The sequence below is a fragment of the Anomaloglossus baeobatrachus genome, chromosome 7, assembly GCF_048569485.1.
Source record: "Anomaloglossus baeobatrachus isolate aAnoBae1 chromosome 7, aAnoBae1.hap1, whole genome shotgun sequence".
NCBI classification, from domain to species: domain Eukaryota; kingdom Metazoa; phylum Chordata; class Amphibia; order Anura; family Aromobatidae; genus Anomaloglossus; species Anomaloglossus baeobatrachus.
This window is the reverse complement of record NC_134359.1, coordinates 167,953,277-167,970,058: the sequence shown is the minus strand read 5'-3', so window position 1 is coordinate 167,970,058 and position 16,782 is coordinate 167,953,277. Positions and strand designations below refer to the sequence as shown.

The window sequence follows — 16,782 nt, the reverse complement described above, 5'->3', positions numbered from 1 at the left end:
AATAGTTAGAGATGAGTGAATTTATTTTGAGTGAGACTGAATTCTCTTAATTTAAAAAAAATTATATTCTGAAAAATACAGATTATTTGCAATTCACTCCACGAGATGTCATTACAATAATGCACAGCTAAGGCCACCATTTTTCAGAGCTGCAGAGTGCCAGGTAAATGGTTAAAAAGGTAAATAGATGATAGCTCTCCTCTCCCTTGTCCCGCCACCCACCATCCGGCCCACCATGCTCTGACGCCCCTGGACTATCGGGTCGTCACAGGGTATTGCACAATCTGCCCTCCCGTGCAGTATCCACCTCCTTCTTGGTTTAGGGTCCATAACTATATGGTGATGCCTACATCAGCTAATAAAATCCTACATATGTGCTGCCCCCACGCCTGTAGCAGCCGAGCCGGACCCGCTGTGTGGCTCGAGGGATCCTCCGGACCCGGGGATCACGCGGACACGCCAAATGAAAAGGGGGATGTAGTTGTACGGGCTTGGCCGTATACAGTTCGTGACTCCACCCATGGTGTGTGGTGAAGTGGGACACCACCGCTGCTGGTGCGGGACACCCAGGGAAGATGTGATGGCAGCTGGATGCTAACCCCTCTGTGGGTAGGGATTGTTGCCCCGGGACCCGATGGCTTGGTGCAAGGGATGGCGATGGCAGAGGCCTGCACGCCCAGATGTACCAGGGGATGTTTGGTTACTAACAGTTGAATAAATCACATGAGTCTTTTGGTAAATTAAGGTGCTGGTGGTCGGCCGGTTGTACTGTGGTCCCCCACCCGGGCTGGTGGTCGCCGTCTATTCCCTCTGCACTGTGTTTGCTTGTGTTGGACTTCCCGGTGTGGAACACGGGAGTCCACTCCTGGCTTTTTGTGTACCCGAGGAGCCATGCCCACTGACGCTGACCCCTAGGATCTACCGGGCCCTGGCGGTTGCCCTATCCCTCTCTGTGGGTGGTTGTCTGCTTTTGGGACTTTGGTTGGAACAGAACCTATAATCCTGCCCTCAATCGGTTGATTAGCTAGGTCGTTGGTTCCAGTCCTGGCTTCAGGATCCGAGTACCCCCTCTGTGCACGGTTTCCGGTCAGGTCTCCGGTGTCAGTACCGGCGGGCTCCAACCCTGTCCTGGTCCACCTCAGATCTGCCGAGCCATCTTCCCGTCTCCTGCTGACGGAGACCACTGTCTGCCACCTAGCCAAGGTGTCAGGGCTCCGACCCTGGCACCTGTCAACTTGAGCTTCACCTCCGCTGGAGCTACTCCTAGCCCCAGCCTCCACTCCTCTCAACTTGAACTCTAGACTTCAACTACTCGCTTGAACTCCTCTTTTTCCCACCCTGGGCTGTCTAGACCCCTAGGTGGGCGTTTCCTAACTGCCTGGTCCCGCCCACTGGTGTGTCTGTCTTGCCCTGAGGGTGGTGGCTAGGCTTTCAGGTCGGCTGTGTGTAACCTAGGTGAGGGAAGGTGTTATGCGGGGGCCTATGTGTGACTACCTGGTTTTGCCAGGGCGTCACAGATACACCCTGCACTACACCCACTAGACAGACCAATGGACGGCTTGAGTGGAATAGAGTCGCCCACCTGGGGGGTTGGGGAGGGGAGGTCAGGAGTGTGAAGAGGAGAGAGTTGAGTGAGAGAAGTGAAAGTGAGAGGAGGTTGAGAGCAGGGTTCCTGGGAAGCAATCCAGGTGGCAGACGGTGGTCTGGGCCTAGAGGATTTGGACCCCTGGTTTTAGGGGATCGTGGTAAGGGGCACAGATCTGTCGAGAAGGACAGCCGGCAGCTTTGCACCATCACCGGGCTGAGACCAAGGAATGATGGGGTACGTGGCGCCTAGGTCAGGGAGTAGCTTTAGGCAACCCGATAATTTACCCGAGGAGAATGGAGACTTCAAGATCCATTCCCACCCGCTCCAAAATCGGGACATTAGTGAAACGAGGGGGATAAGACTTTCCAATTCAAAATGGCCCAGAAAATTCTAAGCGTGAGCCCTGAGAGCAAGCTCCCACACTTAGTCATAATGGGGAGCGGGACCCGGAAAGTTTCACACTACCGGGACCACCAAAGAAGTAAACTTAGTGCCAGGACGCAGGTCACGGATCACCATGCAGCACCCTTGAGCCACTGAGAACCCAGATCTGAGCAGCTCGGCTCCTGGCACGGGGGTGGCACACCTCCTCTTATTTTCCCTCTCCAGTCACAAACCTCACTCTTCAGCCTCTTCACTCCAGCTGGCTTTTAATGGGACCAGGCCCTGATCTTATGGCAGACTGCAGGGGTGCTAAGATTTGGTGAATTAAAAACATGGCAGAATTGATCATCTCTAATAATAGGTAACACAAAAGAACTAGTATTTACCCATAAACTGGGTGCATGATTTGGAGGTGGTTGCTCCAGTAACATGAAATAGTAGTTGTGCAAGTAAAAAGTACAAAAAACTACCTGCTATATTTGTCTATAGTCTATCACTTAAAATTAGACTATTAAGGGGAAACTGTCACTATATTATTGCTGCCTAAACATATGGATAGGCCATACCAGGGAAGGAGTCTGAATCTTTAATTAAAACACATTGTAGTCACAAGTCATCCTCTCCATCTATTGCTGCATCAATGCGTACAGTCCTTCTTTGGAATTCTAGATAGTCCTTGCAATGAGTGTATAGGCTGCACAACGGAAAGAGTCTAACGTTCTTTAAAATTGACACCAAATGTAGTCAGAAGCCTTCTTCTAAATATATCTTGCTGCGTGTATTTCAATCCATCCTTGGAATTCTTGATATTCCTTTCACTGAGTGTAAAGGTTGAACTAGAGTTGGAGTTTGAATCTTTTTAAAATTGACACAAAATGTAGCCACAGGCCCTTCTTTCCTTCTTTGTATAATCCTTCCTTGGAATTCTACATACTCCTTGCAATGAGTGCATAGGCTGAAACAGGTTAGGAGTTAATTGAGTAGGTATTACCAGAAAATTGTGTTTTTAAAGCAATTGGTAATAAAAAAATCACTTATTTAATATTATATTAATACGACTCAAGGTCCTCATTCACACCCGTGATTCAAATACCGCTAATTTATGGACAAAATAGCAATTTTAGCCACAGGCCCTCTTCTCCTTCTTTGTGTAATCATTCCTTGGAAGTCTACATAATCCTTGCAATGAGTGCATAGGCTGAAACAGGTTAGGAGTCTGAATCTTTTTAGAATTAACACAAAAAGTAGTCACAGGTAGAGATGAGCGAATTTGAAGTTTGGTGTTCATACCGAACACAAACTTTACACAAAAAAACATAGTTTGGGTCTGGAGTTTGGGTGCTTTCTTTATGCTGACCGCTTGAGCGAGCATCGCTGTGTTCGGGTACACTCAATGCTCAGCCCAGTGCAAGCCTCTTGCAGTGTTTGAATGGCTTCAACTGGGGGTAACAACAGAGTTATTGGATGTAGTGTGCACCAAACAAAAAAGGAAAAACCCTATCCAGCCTCCACCAAAATGTTTGATTTAATGTTGGCTGCATATGTGCAGAGACCCGAATTGCCCAATTAGTGACTTCCATTAAGGTTAAGGTCAAGTCTGGGTCCCAAACCAAACTTAATCTAAAGTCCAGCTGAACTAGACATCCAAGGGTCAGCTCATCTCTAGTCACAGGCCCTTCTCTCTTGCTGTGTATATTACAATTTGTCTTTGGAATTCTACCTAGGCCTTGCACTAAGTGCTTAGCCTATGCCTGTTTGGAGTCAGAATCTTTGTAATATTATACCATAATTGAATCTGAGTCTCTCCTCTACATCTCTTGGTGGCTGTATTCCAGTCCCTCCTTCTACTTTTTGGCAGCCCTTCACTTAGTGCATATGTAGCACCCACGGGGCAAGGGTTAAACTTACTCATCGCTGGGCCAGTGATGTCAGGTCTGGGATGTCGGGATGGCCTTGCCCGGCTTCGTGGCCCCAAGGTGTACAATAAAAGGGAGGAGGATTGTGGGAGTAGTAGTTTGTGAGTTTGTCTGGTGACGCCACCTGTGGTATGCGACCAGGAATTAGCTGCCGCTGCGGGTGCTGTCCTCCAGTGTGGATGGCTGTAGCAGCTAAGATGTGTCTGCCCCCCACAGGTGGAGCGACCACAGGGAGGAAGATGAGGGGAGTAGTGGTCGTTGGCGCTGAAGCGCGGGGTGACAATGCCGTCAAGGACAGGCAGACACAGACTCTGTGGGTTCAAGGTTTCTTTACTCACAATCCCAGTTGCCACTCCCAGAGTACCGGTCTCCGTCATGCTGGGCCCCAGTCGATCCCAAGCAATTCGAGGTCACCACCGGTGTTCCCACTGTGAGTCCTTTCTGGTCGGAGTCCCTCCAAACCTGGTGTGTGGAATGTGGAATGGACTATAGTTGTTTCCTGCACTCTCCACAGTCCCTGGAATTACCGGTGGCTGTGAGGAACACGGGCTGAGCTACCTGTTTCAAGCCGTGGCTCCTATGGTGCTCCCACAAGTGTCAAGGTAGAGAGAAAATATGTCTGGACTGAGGTCCCAACTGTGCTTCTCAGCCCAAGCTGTGCCTGGGGCAAACTAACTATTTGTGGAGATGCTCCTTCCTTTTCCCCAAGTGGTGCCCGCCCCCCAGGTGGTTATCCTAGTGACCGGGAAAGTCCCATGCTTCGTGATGGCCACCCCCCTTTCTACCCCAGGCCATCCCCCGGTGGGAAAGCACCTAGCTGTTTGTGGTTTGTGAATGTGAGAAACACCAGCGATTAACCTCTCCTTACCCGGGATGAGTACTGCACCTTAAAAGTGAGATGGAGTACCCTGTGGCGACTGAAGCTTCAGGGGCGCCACACATAGACTTTACCAGTCTAAGAGTCCCATTCCTTAAAAATGGTAAAAAAAATGTTGTCAGAGGCCCTTCTCTACAAGTCTCCCAGGGGGTATGGCAATTTTTCCATCTGATTTTGTTCAGCCCTTGCACTTCGTGAACAGCCTTTATGAGTGTAGCAGTCCTACTGCCTAACAGTTTTTTAGAATTTGTATAAAACCCTCCTTTTTGTCTAATAAAAGTCCCTCTTCCTTCTAATTTTTGGCAGTTCTTTCATTGTCTGCATAAGCTTTGCAAGTTTCAGAGTCCCTCCTTGATAAATTAAACAGAATGTGCCTGACTATATTACACACCACATGCTAAGATAAAGTAGTAAACTGTTAAAATTACACTTTTCCGGTGACTACCGGCGGATGCAGTTTTATTCTCCCCTATACTATGGCCTCTACTGCAGTCATAGGCGATGGGAAAATATGATGAATGATGGCCCGACCATTAAGGCTATCTTCACACGTTTTTTTTGCAGCATTTTAACAATAATGAGTTTCATGCAAATTAAAAACTGATTTTACAGTCCCAGCAAAAGCCATGACAATTCATAAAGCTAATGCATACAATTGTTTATTTTTCCTCACTGAAATTGAAAACTAGAATAGATCCACACATGTATAGGAGCAAAAACAAGGATAACATTAAAATAGATTTTATTGAAAATAACCTAATACAAAATAATCAGTTAAGAGTAAAATATATTACAGTTAGGTCCAGAAATATTTGGACAGTGACACAATTTTCGCGAGTTGGGCTCTGCATGCCACCACATTGGATTTGAAATGAAACCTCTACAACAGAATTCAAGTGCAGATTGTAACGTTTAATTTGAAGGTTTGAACAAAAATATCTGATAGAAATTGTAGGAATTGTACACATTTCTTTACAAACACTCCACATTTTAGGAGGTCAAAAGTAATTGGACAAATAAACCAAACCCAAACAAAATATTTTTATTTTCAATATTTTGTTGCGAATCCTTTGGAGGCAATCACTGCCTTAAGTCTGGAACCCATGGACATCACCAAACGCTGGGTTTCCTCCTTCTTAATGCTTTGCCAGGCCTTTACAGCCGCAGCCTTCAGGTCTTGCTTGTTTGTGGGTCTTTCCGTCTTAAGTCTGGATTTGAGCAAGTGAAATGCATGCTCAATTGGGTTAAGATCTGGTGATTGACTTGGCCATTGCAGAATGTTCCACTTTTTTGCACTCATGAACTCCTGGGTAGCTTTGGCTGTATGCTTGGGGTCATTGTCCATCTGTACTATGAAGCGCCGTCCGATCAACTTTGCGGCATTTGGCTGATCTGGGCTGAAAGTATATCCCTGTACACTTCAGAATTCATCCGGCTACTCTTGTCTGCTGTTATGTCATCAATAAACACAAGTGACCCAGTGCCATTGAAAGCCATGCATGCCCATGCCATCACGTTGCCTCCACCATGTTTTACAGAGGATGTGGTGTGCCTTGGATCATGTGCCGTGCCCTTTCTTCTCCAAACTTTTTTCTTCCCATCATTCTGGTACAGGTTGATCTTTGTCTCATCTGTCCATAGAATACTTTTCCAAAACTGAGCTGGCTTCATGAGGTGTTTTTCAGCAAATTTAACTCTGGCCTGTCTATTTTTGGAATTGATGAATGGTTTGCACCTAGATGTGAACCCTTTGTATTTACTTTCATGGAGTCTTCTCTTTACTGTTGACTTAGAGACAGATACACCTACTTCACTGAGAGTGTTCTGGACTTCAGTTGATGTTGTGAACGGGTTCTTCTTCACCAAAGAAAGTATGCGGCGATCATCCACCACTGTTGTCATCCGTGGACGCCCAGGCCTTTTTGAGTTCCCAAGCTCACCAGTCAATTCCTTTTTTCTCAGAATGTACCCGACTGTTGATTTTGCTACTCCAAGCATGTCTGCTATCTCTCTGATGGATTTTTTCTTTTTTTTCAGCCTCAGGATGTTCTGCTTCACCTCAATTGAGAGTTCCTTAGACCGCATGTTGTCTGGTCACAGCAACAGCTGCCAAATGCAAAACCACACACCTGTAATCAACCCCAGACCTTTTAACTACTTCATTGATTACAGGTTAACGAGGGAGATGCCTTCAGAGTTAATTGCAGCCCTTAGAGTCCCTTGTCCAATTACTTTTGGTCCCTTTAAAAAGAGGAGGCTATGCATTACAGAGCTATGATTCCTAAACCCTTTCTCCGATTTGGATGTGAAAACTCTCATATTGCAGCTGGGAGTGTGCACTTTCAGCCCATATTATATATATAATTGTATTTCTGAACATGTTTTTGTAAACAGCTAAAATAACAAAACTTGTGTCACTGTCCAAATATTTCTGGACCTAACTGTACATATACCAATGTAATAAATACATAAATACACTGTTTAAATAGTAAAATAACCAGAGCAAATATAAAAGGATATGATAGAAAAGGACCAAAGACTATATACTATCCAAAAAAATTAATAATAATAATAATATATTAAGTGGATACCAGTGTATAAAGGATGTATATAGACCAAAGTGACTAGTGCTTTTGTAAAAAAAATACCCTGTGTAAATATCAATACCAATACTATGTAAATTATTGTTTCAACCTTTATTCTATGTGATGTCCACCAGATGGCATCAAAGTACAATAAAGAATTGTGGCATTGATGCTTGATTTGTTATACTTTGGTGTCATCTTGTGGACATAATATAGAATACAGGTTGAAACAATTCTTTACATAGTATTGGTATTGATATTTACACAGGGTATTTTTTACAAAAGCACTAGTCACTTTGGTCTACATGCATCCTTTATACACTTGTATTCACTTTATATATTATTATTTATTTTTTGGATGGTATATAGTCTCTGGTGCTTTTTCTATCCTTTTATATATGTGTGACGGGGTATGCAACAGAGCAAGCAGGGACACCGGGCCGATGAACAATCCAATAAGTTTTATTGAGGCAGGGAGCATAGAACATCCAATATTAAAATAGTTCTTTAGAGTCCACAATGAGTCCATACAAAGAAAACAGATCCGGGGGCGCCACCCAGCAATCCGACGCCAAGGAAAATGCAACAACAGTCCTTAGATGAGTTCCTTAAATCCAGTAGTGTGGCTGAGACAACACAATCCCACGTAGCAGCTGATCTTCAATGTTCCATAGTCCATACACAGCAGCAGGACCTGCCCTCAGCACAGATCCTTATCCTTCAGCCAGCAAAACATCAATCAAATAAAAAATGTGGCTCATTCTTCCACCTCTCCTTAGATCCACCTCTTGGATGGGAAAGGGTGCACACCCATTTTTGAGCAGTGACTTTATATGGAGAAGTTTACAGGAACTACAGGCTTGTATTGGATGAGTCCCATGTGGAGAAGAACAAAGACACAGACACCCATTAGATGTTGACCTAGGCCTGATTACACATAGGCCAGGGAGGGACAAGCTGTTACAATACTGCTGGAGGCTTAAATACATTATGGTGCAGGCTGGGGACACACACTGTTACAACCCCTTCCCCCCTCAAGTTGTGTACGGACTAGTGACCTCTACAGGTTGCTTGTCAAGTACACATAAACATGGCTGACCTTACTCAGGGCTACTCCTGTCTGCACAATCCTTCAGCATTTTGTGTTGGCGCTATCTTCTTTAGTGTATGGTGGAGGTGTAGAGTTGAAGGGTCGGGCTCCAGTTTGTATCCTCCTTGACTTAAGCTCTGCTTCCTTCATCAACAAATTGGCATTGTAGAGCTCCCACATCATTGCCTAGGAGAATATCTGCAGGCAGGCCGCTCATCACCCCAAGCACACATTGCTTGACGCCAATGCCAAAGTCCAGTACTACGCTTGCTTTCGGGATATTTCTTTTTTGTCCTCCAGCAAATTCAATGGTAAACCCTGGTACTGTCTGCACCTCTGGCCAAACCATTCGGAGATCAGCTATTGTGAGAAACCCCCCAGAGTCACAAAAACCAAGAACTCTCTGTCCATCCAGTACAATCTCCTGTAAGTGCTTTCTTGGGTGATAAGAAGAACTCGGGGCTGTGGGCCGCACCCCATACACACCTAGTGGTCGAACATGAGTGTCTGAGTCATTAGGTAAGTCAATTTGAAGGGGTGACACCTCTTCCCTCATTGTACTTGGCTGTAGATAGTTAACAGGTCGATTTGGTGCAGGGTCATTCCTCAGTTGACCAGCCGGGAAAGTGTCTTGTAGATAGCCAGGCTGCCCACATCGATAACATCTGCGCTCAGTCTCACTCCTTCCAGTTTGCATTCTGGAGAAATAGGTAGCAAAACTTGGTGACTGATATGAATGTGCAGGTGCTAGAGGTGGTTGTTGATTTGGAGGATGACTCCACTGGATAGATGGGCATGTGGCCTGCAGATTCCCGGGATGACAATAGCTATAACATCTTCACTCTTCTACTTTATTTCCTCGTCGCATTCCAGAAAATGTGATAGGAGCAACTGGAGGCACATTCACACGGGTATCCACATGAGGTGGTGACCTAGGAGGTCGAGGAACATTAGGTACCGAAGGACAAGGAACCACTGGTGTTGGGGTGCTAGTCATTTTTTCTCCATCCGCTAGCAGTTTCCTCTACTGGGGCTTGATAGTGGGCACCTCATCAGCCAGAGCTGCAGCTTCTTCTACTGTCTCTGGTTTCCTCTCACACACCCATTCCCAGAACTGTTCTATGCCAAGTGCCCTCCTAAAAACTGTTCTTTTAGGATGACCTGGAAGAAGGTCTCCCAAGTTAAGGCCCCCTCTCCCTTCATCCACCGATAACATACTTGTTTGAGTCAGATCTGCCAAAGATTTATCTCTGTGTGTGATGGGGCCTTAAGAGCCCAAGCAGGTGTGTGTCTCGCTCCCTTTCCGGGACTTCCATTAATCGGCATTGATGCTCGAAGTCCTGGAAGAAGCCCTCGATGTCGTTTGCAACCTTATTAAACGGTTTAAAGTCATGACTGGACACTCTGGGAAATTCACTCATGGTGTGTGTTGTGGGTACAGTCTGCCTGGAGGATATACCTGCTTCCACAACGAGCCTCCCCTCCAGCAATGCCCTCTCTTTAGCTCTGCAAATAGCCTCCCTCCTATCTTCTATGGTGGCCTCATCTCCCAGCAGTGCCATCTCCTCCTCATACCACACAACCCACTGACTTTTTTGAGTATTTACCTCCAGTTCCTGTCTTTCCTCCCCTTGCTGTGGAAATACGTCCTCAGTGCCATCTTACAGGCTTGCGTCTTCCAAAGCCTCAATTAGTTGCTCCTTGGAGAGTCCTTTGTTACCGACTACTAATTCACGGGCCTTTGTTTTGAGGCTCGACACAGTCCAGTTCCTGTATCCTGAGGTTTTGGTTCCAGATGTCGACGGGCCATTGTTCTCCATTGCTGCTGCTCTGATCCCTCCACTGCCAACCAGTTTGTGACAGGGTATGTAACAGAGCAGGCAGGGACACAAGGCCGATGAACAATCCAACAAGATTAATTGAGGCAGGGAGCATAGAACATTCAATATCAAAATGGTTGTTTAGAGTCTACAATGAGTCCACACAAAGAAAACAGATCCGGGGTCGCCACCCAGCAATCCGACGCCAAGGAAAAGTCAACAACAGTCCTTAGATGAGAGAGTGAGAGAGAGAGAGAGAGAGAGACTGTGATCACATCAGGCTGGTTTCTGCCCAACAGGATCCTGTTTATCAGCATACCACCATTCACATGTGTTTGTGTGCTGTTTAGTCAGGATCCAGCGAGTTGCAGTATTAGAGAGAGAGAGAGAGAGAGAGAGAGAGAGTAAGAGAGAGATTTCCAGGAACTACAGGAAGAACAAAGACACAGACAACCACTAGATGTTGACCAGGGCCGGATTACATTAAAGTCTAGACACATAGCCCAGGGAGGGACACGCTGTTACAATACTGCTGGAGGCTTGACTACATTACGGTACAGGCTGGGGGGACACACTATTACAATATGCACTGGTTATTTTACTATTTAAGCAGTGAATTTATGTATTTATTATACTGGTATATGTAAAATATTTTTTACACCTAACACAAGAACTACCGAGTCTAGGAGAATTCCCCTCATCAGTGGACTAGCAAATCCAAAGTGGGGGGAATGTAGGAAAGTGCACTGTATGGTACATTGCCCTCTGCTTGCCAAAGGAATAAGAACAACAGACCAAGAAACAAAAATCATTTAGTTTGTTTCCGGCGAGAAGCATTTGAGAGACAGCAGCAGCAGACAAGGGAAGAGGAGGAGGGGTGGAGAGCCCAGGAGCCAACTGCAAAGGCAGTTCTGGTGCGAAGGAGAAGCAGAAGGGCAGAAGGAGGTCTCCCCTGCAGAAGATTTGAGCGGCAGAGAGACGACTCCAAAGGATACTGGAACAGGTAGTCCGCAAGTTCCGCACCATCCAGCAAGATCTCCAAGACCCCCACACCGTCCCACCATCCAGCAAGATCCCCGCACCATCCAGCAATACCCTCCAGAGGACCGTGACCCCCGCTACACCTACCAAGACCCCCAAGACCCCCGCTACGCCTGTCAAGACCCTCAAGACCCCTGCTAAGCCTGTCAAAACCCTGACTACACTGTCAAGACCCCCAGAACAGACTACGTGGGCAATATGTCGCCAGTCAAAACAGCCACCCGTGAGTGACCCGACTTCGCCATGCTGTTGCTTCCTGTTCGGATGTGTAGTACTTAATGCGGGGACTGTATTAATAGTGGTTAGAGCTTTGCATACTGCGCAATTCAGTGACCATAACACATAGAGATGGGAACTGTAGGGTCTGGAGACTACGGACAGAGGCCCTGACATTTCTATACTGTTTCCCACAAGAATTAATGTGTTTATCTCTTGCCCCTGTTAGGCTAAGTGACAAGAGCTACTGCATTGTTACTTTTTTGTGTAACCAGAAATTGAACTGCTTTTCCTTCTGTTTCCCTATCCCTGTCAGTAAATTAATAAATTGACTTACCACTGTTCCTCCTTCTCTGTGTGCTGCATTTTGACCCCGCTCTTACGTGTGTATAATCCCTCCTTGGAACTCTAGATAGCTCTTGCAATGAGTGAATAGGCTGTACAAGGAAAAGAGTCTAAATTTCTTTAAAATTGACACAAAATGTAGTCAGAAGCCTTCTTCTCCATATCTTGCTGCGTGTATTTCCATCCATCCTTGGAATTCTTGCTATTCCTTCCAATGAGTGCATAGGTTGAACTAGAGTAGGAGTTTGAATCTTTTTAGAATGGACACAAAATGTAGCCACAGGCCTCCTCTCCTTTGTATAATCATTCCTTGGAAGTCTACATACTGCTTTCAATGAGTGCATAGGCTGAAACAGGTTAGGAGTCTGAATCTTTTTAGAATTGATACAAAAGGTAGTCACAGGTAGAGATGAGCGAATTTGAAGTTTGGTGTTCATACTGAACACAAAGTTTACACAAAAAACATAGTTTTGGTTTGGAGTTTGGGTGCTTATCTTATACTGAACACTTGAGTGAGCATCGCTGTGCACGGGTACGCTCAATGCTCAGGCCAGTGTGAGCCGCTTGCAGTGTTTGAATGGCTTTAACTGAGGGTAACAACAGAGTTATTGGATGTAGTGTGCACCAAACAAAAAAAAGGAAAAGCCCTATCCAGCCTCTCCTGAAAATGTTCTGTTTAATGTTGGCTGCATATGTGCAGAGATCCGAATTGCCCAATTAGTGACTTCCATTAAGGTTAAGGTCAAGTCTGGATCCCAAACTGAACTTAATCTGAAGTCCCTCTGAACTGAACATCCAGGGGTCAGCTCATCTCTAGTCACAGGCCTTTCTCTCTTGCTGTGTATATTACAATCTGTCTTTGGAATTCTAGCTAGGCCTTGCACTAAGGGCATAGCCTATGCCTGTTTGGAGACAGAATCTTTGTAATATTATACCAGAATTGAATCTGAGTCTCTCCTCTACATATCTTGCTGGCTATATTGCAGTTCCACCCTCTACTTTTTTAGCAGCACTTACACTTAGTGCATAGGCTTTATCGGACTGTTAGTCCCATTCCTTAAAAATGGTCAAAAATGTTGTCAGAGGCCCTCCTCTACAAGTCTTCCAGGGGGTATTGCAGTTTTTCCATCTAATTTTGTTCAGCCCTTGCACTTGTGAACAGCCTTTATGAGTGTAGCAGTCCTACTGCCTAACAGTTTTTTCAGAATGTGTATAAAACACTCCTTTTTGTCTAATACAGGGTTTATTGAAGTCCCTCTTCCTTCTAATTTTTGCAGTTCTTTCATTGTCTGCTTAGGCTTTGCGAGTTACAAAGTCCCTCCTTGATAAATTAAACAGGATGTGCCTGACTATATCACACACCACATGCCAAGATAAAGTAGTAAAATGTTAATATTACATTTACCGGTGACTTCCGGAGGGTGCAGTTTTATTCTCCCCTACACTATGTTCTCTACTGCAGTCATTGGCGATGGGAAAATACGATGAACGATGGCCCGGCTATTAAGGCTATCTTCACAAGTTGCATTTTTGCTGCAATTTTTTGGCAACATTTTAACAATAATGAGTTTCATGCAAATTAAAAACTGATTTTACAATCCCAGCAAAAGCCATGACAATTCATAAAGCTAATGCACACCACTGTTTATTTTTCCTGACTGAAAGGCAAAACTAGAATAGATCCACACATATAGGAGCAAAAACAAGGATAACATTAAAACAGATTTTATTGAAAATTTATTAACATCATCAAAAACGGGAGAATGTACACAAAGCGCGTATGGGGGACCATGCATTATACAGGGCAAACATAGATCAAACTACATACATAGGATAATTATAACCTGATACAAAAAAGTCAGTTAGGTGTAAAATATATTACATATACCAGTGTAATAAATACATAAATACATAAAATAAAATAAAGTGTATTTTGTATTTATTAGCTCTTTAGCTCTGCGAATAGCCTCCCTCTTATCTTCTATGGTGGCCTCTTCTCCCAGCAGTGCCATCTCCTCCTCATACCACACAACCCACTGACTTTTTTGAGTATTTACCTCCAGTTCCTGTCTTTCCTCCCCTTGCTGTGGAAATGCGTCCTCAGTGCCATCTTGCAGGCTAGCGTCTTCCAAAGCCTCAATTAGTTGCTCCTTGGAGAGTCCTTTGTTTCCGACTCCTAATTCACGGGCCTTTGTTTTGAGTAGAGTTGAGCGCGGTTCGTGGTTCTCCAGTTCGCGGTTCGAGTGATTTTGGGGGCTGTTCTAGATCGAACTAGAACTCGAGCTTTTTGCTAAAGCTCGATAGTTCTAGTTACGTTCGAGAACGGTTCTAGCAGCAAAAAGCCAAGCTAATTACTAGCTGCCTTTCCGCTGTAATAGTGTAAGTCACTCTGTGACTCACACTATTATGAAAATTCAGCGTATAGTGTGCGGGAACAGCACATTCAGATCACTGCTGCTGGGATAATGGCGATCGCCATTTCTTTTTTTTTCCTTGTCTTGCTTCCCTAAGTGCGCGCGTGTAGTGGGGCGGGCCAGCATGTCAGCCAATCCCAGACACACACAGCTAAGTGGACTTTGAACCAGAGAAGCAACGGCATGTGTAATAGGATGTCCATGTCACATGTCCCTGCATTATAAATACGGGCATCTGCCCGTCTGGACGCCATTATCTGCCTTCGGCATCTGGGTGTCAGTCACCGCTGGCGTAACTCCTGTCTCCGATACTGCTGTGTACGCTCTATACACAGCGCTATACAGAATAGGGATAGCAGTTTCTTTCAGCTCTTGTAAGGGCTAACTACAGCAGGCTCACAGCCGTATGTGACAGTCAGGTCCGTGGAATCAGATTTTAACGGCTACACAAGATAACAGCGACTGTGTAGCTAAGGTCAGGGACTTCCTCGCTGCATTTCCCAATTAGGAGGGATATAAAGTCAGGCGTACTTTCCACTACCCAGACCCACAACCCTGCCACTGTACCCTCCTGCCCTTTGCACACTCAAGCTCATTGTTACTAAGCCATTATACTAGCAAACACTGAGTAAACTTAGTGGCATCATAAAAGTGGCAGTTGGACTTTCATTAGTGTCACAATAGTGCAAATCTATTTGCAGCACCTCTGCATTGCACACTCAAACTCATTGTTACGAAGCCATTATACTAGCGAACACTGAGTAAACTTAGTGGCATCCTAAAAGTGGCTGTTGGACTTCCATTAGTGTCCCACTAGTGCAAATCTATTTGCAGAACCTCTGCATTGCACACTCAAACTCATTCTTACTAAGCCATTATACTAGCAAACACTGAGTAAACTTAGTGGCATCCTAAAAGTGGCTGCTGGACTTCCATTAGTGTCCCACCAGTGCAAATCTATTTGCAGCACCTCTGCATTGCACACTCAAACTCATTGTTACTAAGCCATTATACTAGCAAACACTGAGTAAACTTAATGGCATCCAAAAAGTGGCTGTTGTACTCCATTTGTGCCCCACTGGTGCCAAGCTATTTCTAGCACCTCTGCATGACACCCTCTTGCTCTGTTTTTAATAAGCTATAATAATAGCAAAAAATGATGCCAGTTAGTGGCATCCAAAAAGTGGCTGTTGTACTCCATTTCTGCCCCAATGGTGCCAAGCTATTTCCAGCACATCTGCATTACACCCTCCTGCTCTGTTTTTAATAAGCTATAATAGTAGCAAAAAATGCTGCACGTTAGTGGCATAAAAAAGTGTCTGTTGTACTCCATTTCTGCCCCAATGGTGCCAAGCTATTTCTAGCACCTCTGCATTACACCCTCCTGCTCTGTTTTTAATAAGCTATAATAATAGCAAAAAATTCTGCAAGTTAGTGGCATAAAAAGTGGCTGTTGTCATGCATTTCTGCCCCAATGGTGCCAAGCTATTTCCAGCACCTCTGCATGACACCCTCCTGCTCTGTTTTTAATAAGCTATAATAATAGCAAAAAATGCTGCAAGTTAGTGGCATAAAAAAGTGTCTGTTGTACTCCATTTGTGCCCCAATGGTGCCAAGCTATTTCTAGCACCTCTGCATTACACCCTCCTGCACATTTTGTAACGATATTTTTTATAGCAAACTCAGGGAATTCCTTGCTGCATTTCATCATTAGGAGGGATAGAAAGTGAGGCTTCCTTTACTGTCCTGGTACACACAGAACACGGCCACTGTACCCAGCTGCCCACTTTTGACACACTATTTAATTTGTCCAAAGAGCTGACACTTTTTCTGCCATCCTAAAATTGTCTGGAATACTGGAATAAGTTTGTGTTCCTTTGCTGCCAAGCGAGGTACAACATCTGTGCATTCTACAGTCCTTTCCATTTCTTGAACGCAATTATTAACTGCATGTAGTCCAGCCAATCTGTTACGAAGGTGCAGGCGTGGATATAATGTTGCCTTCATCCAATGGTGGTTCTCTCGATGTCTGACAGCTCAACAATACCATATGTTTCCACTTCCAAAACAAGTGACGACCGGCCAATCACACTCCCGCTTACGGGTAAAGGGGTGGAAGTTCATCATGAAAAAGCATGTGTGACTGCTGTCCCCACAGTCATAGAAGATGAAGAGCACGCAGATTCACTTGATGGGGCAGGCGGTGGTTGCACAGCCCTGATAGCCCGCATTGTAACACAGTGAAATTCCCTTTGCGACTTATGCTTCATTTTAAGTCTTGTATTTAGTGGGATCCACAGTGCAGCAAAACAACGCAACATGAAAAGCAGTGCTTGCAGTTGGGTTCATAAATGATTCTTTCACTTTCCCAAAACAAACAATAAGAACCATGCATTAAATTGAAATAATAGAACAATCTATTCAGTTGTCTACTGCTTGCTAAGCCCTCTGCGTAGCAGCAGTAATTGTGTGTTTGTGTGTGTTTGTGTGTGTGTGCGAAGACAAC

General features: G+C 45.0%; 1 protein-coding gene across 2 annotated transcripts in view; it reads left to right on the top strand.

The window, feature by feature from the left end:
- LOC142245236 (carboxypeptidase O-like) overlaps nucleotides 1-16,782 on the top strand; it is a 992,459-nt gene that overhangs the window by 750,417 nt on the left and 225,260 nt on the right. The gene's annotated exons all lie outside the window — the stretch shown is intronic.